The 6,000-nt window shown below is 34.8% G+C and overlaps 1 protein-coding gene across 2 annotated transcripts in view; it reads right to left on the bottom strand.

Annotated features, from left to right (window-relative positions):
- Positions 1-6,000, bottom strand: part of RALYL (RALY RNA binding protein-like) — a 378,245-nt gene that overhangs the window by 233,603 nt on the left and 138,642 nt on the right. The gene's annotated exons all lie outside the window — the stretch shown is intronic.

Below are 6,000 nucleotides of genomic sequence, written 5' to 3'. Positions count from 1 at the left end.
CAGAAAGAATCGTGCCTTGCAGAATATACCACCTAAGGAGTCTTTCTGCTGTGCCTTTTGCAACCGGACATGTCTATCTCATATTGGCCTCATTAGCCACCAAAGCGCTTGTAACAAACGTGGGTAGAGCCCTCCCAAAATCTTTGTGCGTGAAGCCCAGCCATGATGATGATGATTATGAAACAAATATATTACAACTTCAGAAATCACATGGTTTTAACTAGATTGTTATTAGTCATAGAAAGAAGGAACTTTGAATTCACATAATTTTTGTTCAGTCTTGTTAAAAAAAAAGTGATTTTTAACAAGTTACTGAAATTTCTCTATAGCAAGAAGTGGAAAATAGTAAACCTCGTTTAGGAAAGTAAACTAAACTATAATTTTTATTTGTAATAATTGTTGTTTCCATATTGCCATGCACATTCTCAGGGAAAATTGTGAATTCAACCTCATTTGTTTATTGCATTTCCCAAGCACTCTCTCAAACTTTTCTCTCTGTTTAAAAACACAGTAATAAGGTAGAATTAGTAAATGATTAGGGTAAGGCAGATGTCCTCAAACTACTTTTAAATGGATCACAGCTGAAATTCGTGATTATCCTTTCACCAGTTCTCCTCACTGGACAATTTTTTGAATTTGTGCAGCAATAAAAGTCAAGCCTTTTTTCTCACTGCAATTTCATTTTTATGTAATCCTTCCATGGAATGATCTATAGCATTCTTTTTTGATGTCAAGTGGTCACTACAAAAGCTAATATTCTTTCAAGAATTTTGAAACTCTCTGTTTTCTTTTTTATTCATCACCTCACTTCATTCTGCCTTCTCTTTTTGTTATCAAAAGAAGAATTAGGGCATTTTTATTCAAAATGCACATCACACAGATGGGTTAAAGCTTTTCCACTTTGATCTCTTAAAAACCTCTGAAACTTCTTGATCAAAGAACTCCTTCCTAAGATCTGTCCTGCAGCAGTGGGCTGTTTCACTGAAATTGAAGAGAATAGGACTGTTCCCAGGAGCATATCTTGCATGGCTGGCCTTGAACAAATGGCAGGGTAATAATGTTCACCAACTGCATTCATATTTCCTCTTTCTGAGTAGTTGTTTCCTCATTATCAAGTTTTCCATATCTCCAGCAATTGATGTTTCTACTATGTAAAATCTGCCTTCACATTCTGCAAATATGAAGATTTAAACAATCTTAATCTTAATTTATTTTACACACTTTCTATTAAAATTAATTTCATTTCAATCAAGTGATAGTAGATTTCATACCTGACAGCTATGTCACAACATGTTTCTAATCAGTAGATTTTTCCCCGCTATAAAATATTTATTTACAATAGTCAGTGTTGGCTGCATTAAGAAGAAACTTTTACTTACAGTTCAAATTTGGACAAATAACACCCTGAAAAAAGTTAAAAAAAGGCATTATATGTATACTCTTTTACAAAACAAATAAAAATCCACCAAAGTTAATTTTTTTTTAATGTTCTAACCATCTTACCAGAAGCAAATTAAATATAGAAATAATCTAGAATATGGAAATGTATGTGCTTTAGTTCTGGTTCTACCTCTGTGATTTCAACAGAATTGTATTAGGCTTGACCTACACCTCTGCATCCAGTCTCATCCTACTGGCAAGATACTCTCCCTTAATTGTTCTGTTGCCTGTGGCCTCTCTTAATCCTGGGAAGCATCACATTACTATGGTGTATTGCACTCTAGATGCATCTTTCTATAAAGTAGCCAGGGAAGACATAAATGTTTCTTCTTAAATATTTTTCCTAAGTGTGAACTTAATTTTATACACTATCATTTAAAGCACAGCTGTAACCTTTATTCAAATACCAAATTGAACTTTGAGATTCATCAAAGCTGAACAAGATAAATGTTTCTTCCTTTCCTTTTCTATACTGCCAGCCCAGCAGTTGTTGGTTCTGACCTGATGTGGAATCGAGATAAATTTTGTGTTAAAACCACAGGACCTCTTCCCACATCCTTATGCCACCACAATTAAAGCAAAATATCACTGTGGTAAAACCATCTGTCTCAATTCTGAAGGTGATTGTCTAATGACTCTTTAAATATTATTCTGACCATTTACCATACAAGTCTGTTGGTATCCACCTTCTCATCTCTTTCCATGCATTTAACTGTGTTTTATGTAAATATGTAAACCTCAGGTGACAAAGACCTCAGCCTTTCATTGAGAACAAAATGGAACTTTTAGGGTCTTTTAACACTCAAGAGCTTTGGGCACATGAAACGTGTGACTAAATTGCTCTAAGAGCAGCATATCAAAACTTACGAGAGCAATCTTAGAATCGTAATTCCTAATAAGTGAAGTTCCCACTGGAAACTTGGGTGGGAAAAAATAACCAAACATGATTGGTGTCTTTTTGAATGCAGATAATTCTAGCCACATTGCTTTCTGGGAGTAGGAAGGGGAATGGAAGAAAACCACATTCTTCTTCAAAGAGATTGCAAAAGTTTTGCAGATAGAGACCTTGGGTGATCGTGTACTGAGTCTTGAAATCATACATTATACACAGTCATAAAGAAAAGGTTTTAGAGAACAGAAGTTGGATAAAGGACCACAAATTAACTTTTTGAGATTTAATTAACTGACATAAAATAAATGTTTGGAAACACTAACTTGACTACTTTGATGGTAGATTTTAAGACACATTTTCAGAAATTCCCAAAATTTCTGTAGAAATTTTTTCTAAATGTCATCAGGTTTTGTTTTTCATCAAAAACTGCTACATGTCACATCTAATATATCTTCCAACATAGCAGAATAGTGAAAGGAAAAACAGAAGGCACTTCTAGAAACACACTTTTAAAAACCATCTGTATTCCTAAAGTCCCCTCCTGGACTAAAATTAGCCATATGATTGCAACTGAAATGACAAATACTTAAGGCAGAAAATATACCCTGAGATACACTTCAGCAGCTGGAATCCAGAACATATTTGAAGGCAGAATTTGCCCTAAAGAAGTAAAATAAAGGACAGTCTTATAACCCTGAAGAGTGGGTGTGGGGGGTGTCACACCTAAATGTGACACTGAGAGAGCACAGTACCAAAGCTATATCTAGCAGATTAGAATCTAGATAATTATAGTAAAATATTTTTAATATAAACATATATTGCATATAATGTAAAATTCAACAAAATATTTTTCCGGTTGTCTAGATAAGGTTGATAAATTTTCTTTCTTATATTTCAGGTAAATAGTACCTGCTTTTGCTACTCTGCAGTGCATATACTTTTGAGTTAGTAAAGACACATTATAAGTGAGCTTTTCAGCTATGAAACACACTAGCTTTTGAATCTATAGTTAACCATTGTTCTTCATACTGCTTTTACTTTGCAAAAGTATGAACAGCTTAATATATCACTCTTTTTTCCACAATGATTTGTTTCTAAAAAAATTTAAAGAGGCTATTCTCACTAATAGGTCTAGAAATTACCCCCATACTATCAAGCCATTCTTATTCTCAATACTTTTCATGTTCTCAACATCAGAATACTATGCTTGTTATGCAGAAACTCTGAAGTTTCTAACTTTACGTCCCTTCCAGCACTGTAACTGTATCCTTTTCTAGGCTGCTTTAAAAATCTTAATAGATTGAAATCTATTGTATTCAGAAATGAATATTCACACATATTCCATATAAACCCCTGTTTCCTTTGATTTCAAATGCTGCATAAAAAAATACATCAATTTATCTGCTATTTATATTTTAATTTGCAGAAAAGAAACAGAAAATCTTGCATGATGAGTTCAGTTACTGTCATCTTATTACAGACACTGCTTTTGCTTTAGAACATGTCTAAATCCAGCTCCAAACTGAACTATTGTTATTATTTAAAACATCATGAGAGAGGCGATTACCGAATTACCCAGTTACATAATCTTTTATATAATCACTACAATGCTTTTCTCCTTATGCAACATGGACAGTGACCGCAACCAGCTGAAGTAGCTGCTTCCCCAAGGAGAGCTCCACCAGCAGCACCATGGGTGAATGTGCCGGCTACTGCAGGTGCACGGGTGAGCGACAGCAAGAGCTTCAAAGATTGACATCTACTTTCTTAAGTTCAACATTTGACTGCACATTCATTTTGCAAAATGAATATCTTTCAAAAGTTGTAATGTATCCATTTTCTAATGACAATATGTAGTTGTATCAGAAATTGCAGGAAAGCTCAGTATACTCCTTTGAAATATTTTCTTTCAGCACCATTTCCAGCTTCAAAATACTTCAAAGAAAACACTTTTGTGCTTCATCTCAAAATGGATGAATAAAATAAAAAATAGATACAAATTCTTTAATCTCCTAGATTAAAGTCTGATTATAGTCTGATTTCACAGCACTCTTTCTTCAGGTTTTAGAAAGTAAATATTCACTCCATATATATTTCTACTAAATACAGAGCAAAGACACAGAAACAAAATTAGTAAGGTTTCTAAATACAAGTAATTATTGTAATCTTATTCAATCAAACCTCAGATTCCCATGGTCAAGTAAATACTATAAGGAAACTGATATGATGAAACCCAGACAGAATTAAGGTTTGGTTTGTTGTTTGGGGCTCTTTTTTTAGTCGTTTATTCCATAAAAGAGAAGATGGAATTAAAGTTTTAGCAGGTAAAAAAGCACATGCCCCTTAAGACAGAGCTGTTCTCTGTTTTTGCCAGAAGTTTTCACTTACAAACAGGACCAGAACTATCAAGGTTCCTGTGCTAGAAGAGTTTTGATAAGAGCTTTAGACAAAACCAGCACAATATTCACAGAAAGAGCATTGCATAGCTTTGAGCTACTGACATGTACATCAATTTAGCAGCTCAGCATACTGCTGTAGCTACATATTTTAGTGGCCACTTGCCTGCACGGGACCTATGGCTCCCCTGATTAGGTTTAACACAAACTTAACAGAAATTTGCAACATCCATATTACCATTATACATCTTCTTACCATTATACATCTCTGCCTTATTTTTATATTGAGAGCATTCCAGAGGGGATCAAAGCTTGCACAAGCAAGCTATTTTCAGAGAAGTCAGTTTGTCATAAATCAGTGAAGCAGTCTCCAAGACAGTAAGGCTTGTTGGCAGATATAGGAGTCTTGTATCTAATATAACATGTCTAGCATAGGCAAACATCATGGTGTGAAAGCTTCTGGAGACAAGTGTTATAATAGCTGTCTGTAGCACTGACTGCTACAGAAAAAGAAAAAAATACAAAAGGAAGAAAAATCCAAATATTTTCTTAACTAAGTAATCCAAGCCAAAGATGAACAGAGGGTAATTATGTTTTTATTAATGGATTCAGATTATCCTAAAAACACCAGATTACTTCTCTCTTGGAAAGCTATATAGATAGCTCATTTCTGACAAGAGGAAAAATGTTCAGATGTCTTCCCCAAAGGAAAAAACCATTTGTATACAACTTGACCTACCAGAAGTTTTGAAAATGATGGATTGTCTACTTGTCCTTGACCATAACCTCAGAATCCTGTCTCCAGTGGACACTTCAAAGCTCATAACAATAGCTCTTAAAGTAGATTTAGAAAAGAATAGCTAAAGAGTTGCTATTATTAGAACATGAGTTTAATTTTGCAGAAAGTTCAAGTACTGGATTCAATAGCCTGAAAAAGATGGTACATTACAGGGCCCAGATCATTGCCTCTGGNTCTCATAAAAACTTCCAGGGATGGTGAATCCACCATCTCCCTGGGCAGCCCATTCCAATGGCTAATTACTCTCTCCATAAAAAATTTCTTCCCAAGATCAGAGAATCATAGAATAAACCGGGTCCAACCCTTGATCCAACACTGTTGTGGTTACTAGACCATGGCCCTAAGTGCCACATCCAGTCTCATAAAAACTTCCAGGGATGGTGAATCCACCATCTCCCTGGGCAGCCCATTCCAATGGCTAATTACTCTCTCCATAAAAAATTTCTTCCCAATATCCAACCTAAACCTCCCCT

The sequence above is a fragment of the Lepidothrix coronata genome, unplaced genomic scaffold, assembly GCF_001604755.1.
Source record: "Lepidothrix coronata isolate B3197 unplaced genomic scaffold, Lepidothrix_coronata-1.0 Scaffold127, whole genome shotgun sequence".
In the NCBI taxonomy this organism is placed as follows: Eukaryota; Metazoa; Chordata; class Aves; order Passeriformes; family Pipridae; genus Lepidothrix; species Lepidothrix coronata.
This window is presented reverse-complemented; position numbering and strand designations above follow the sequence as displayed.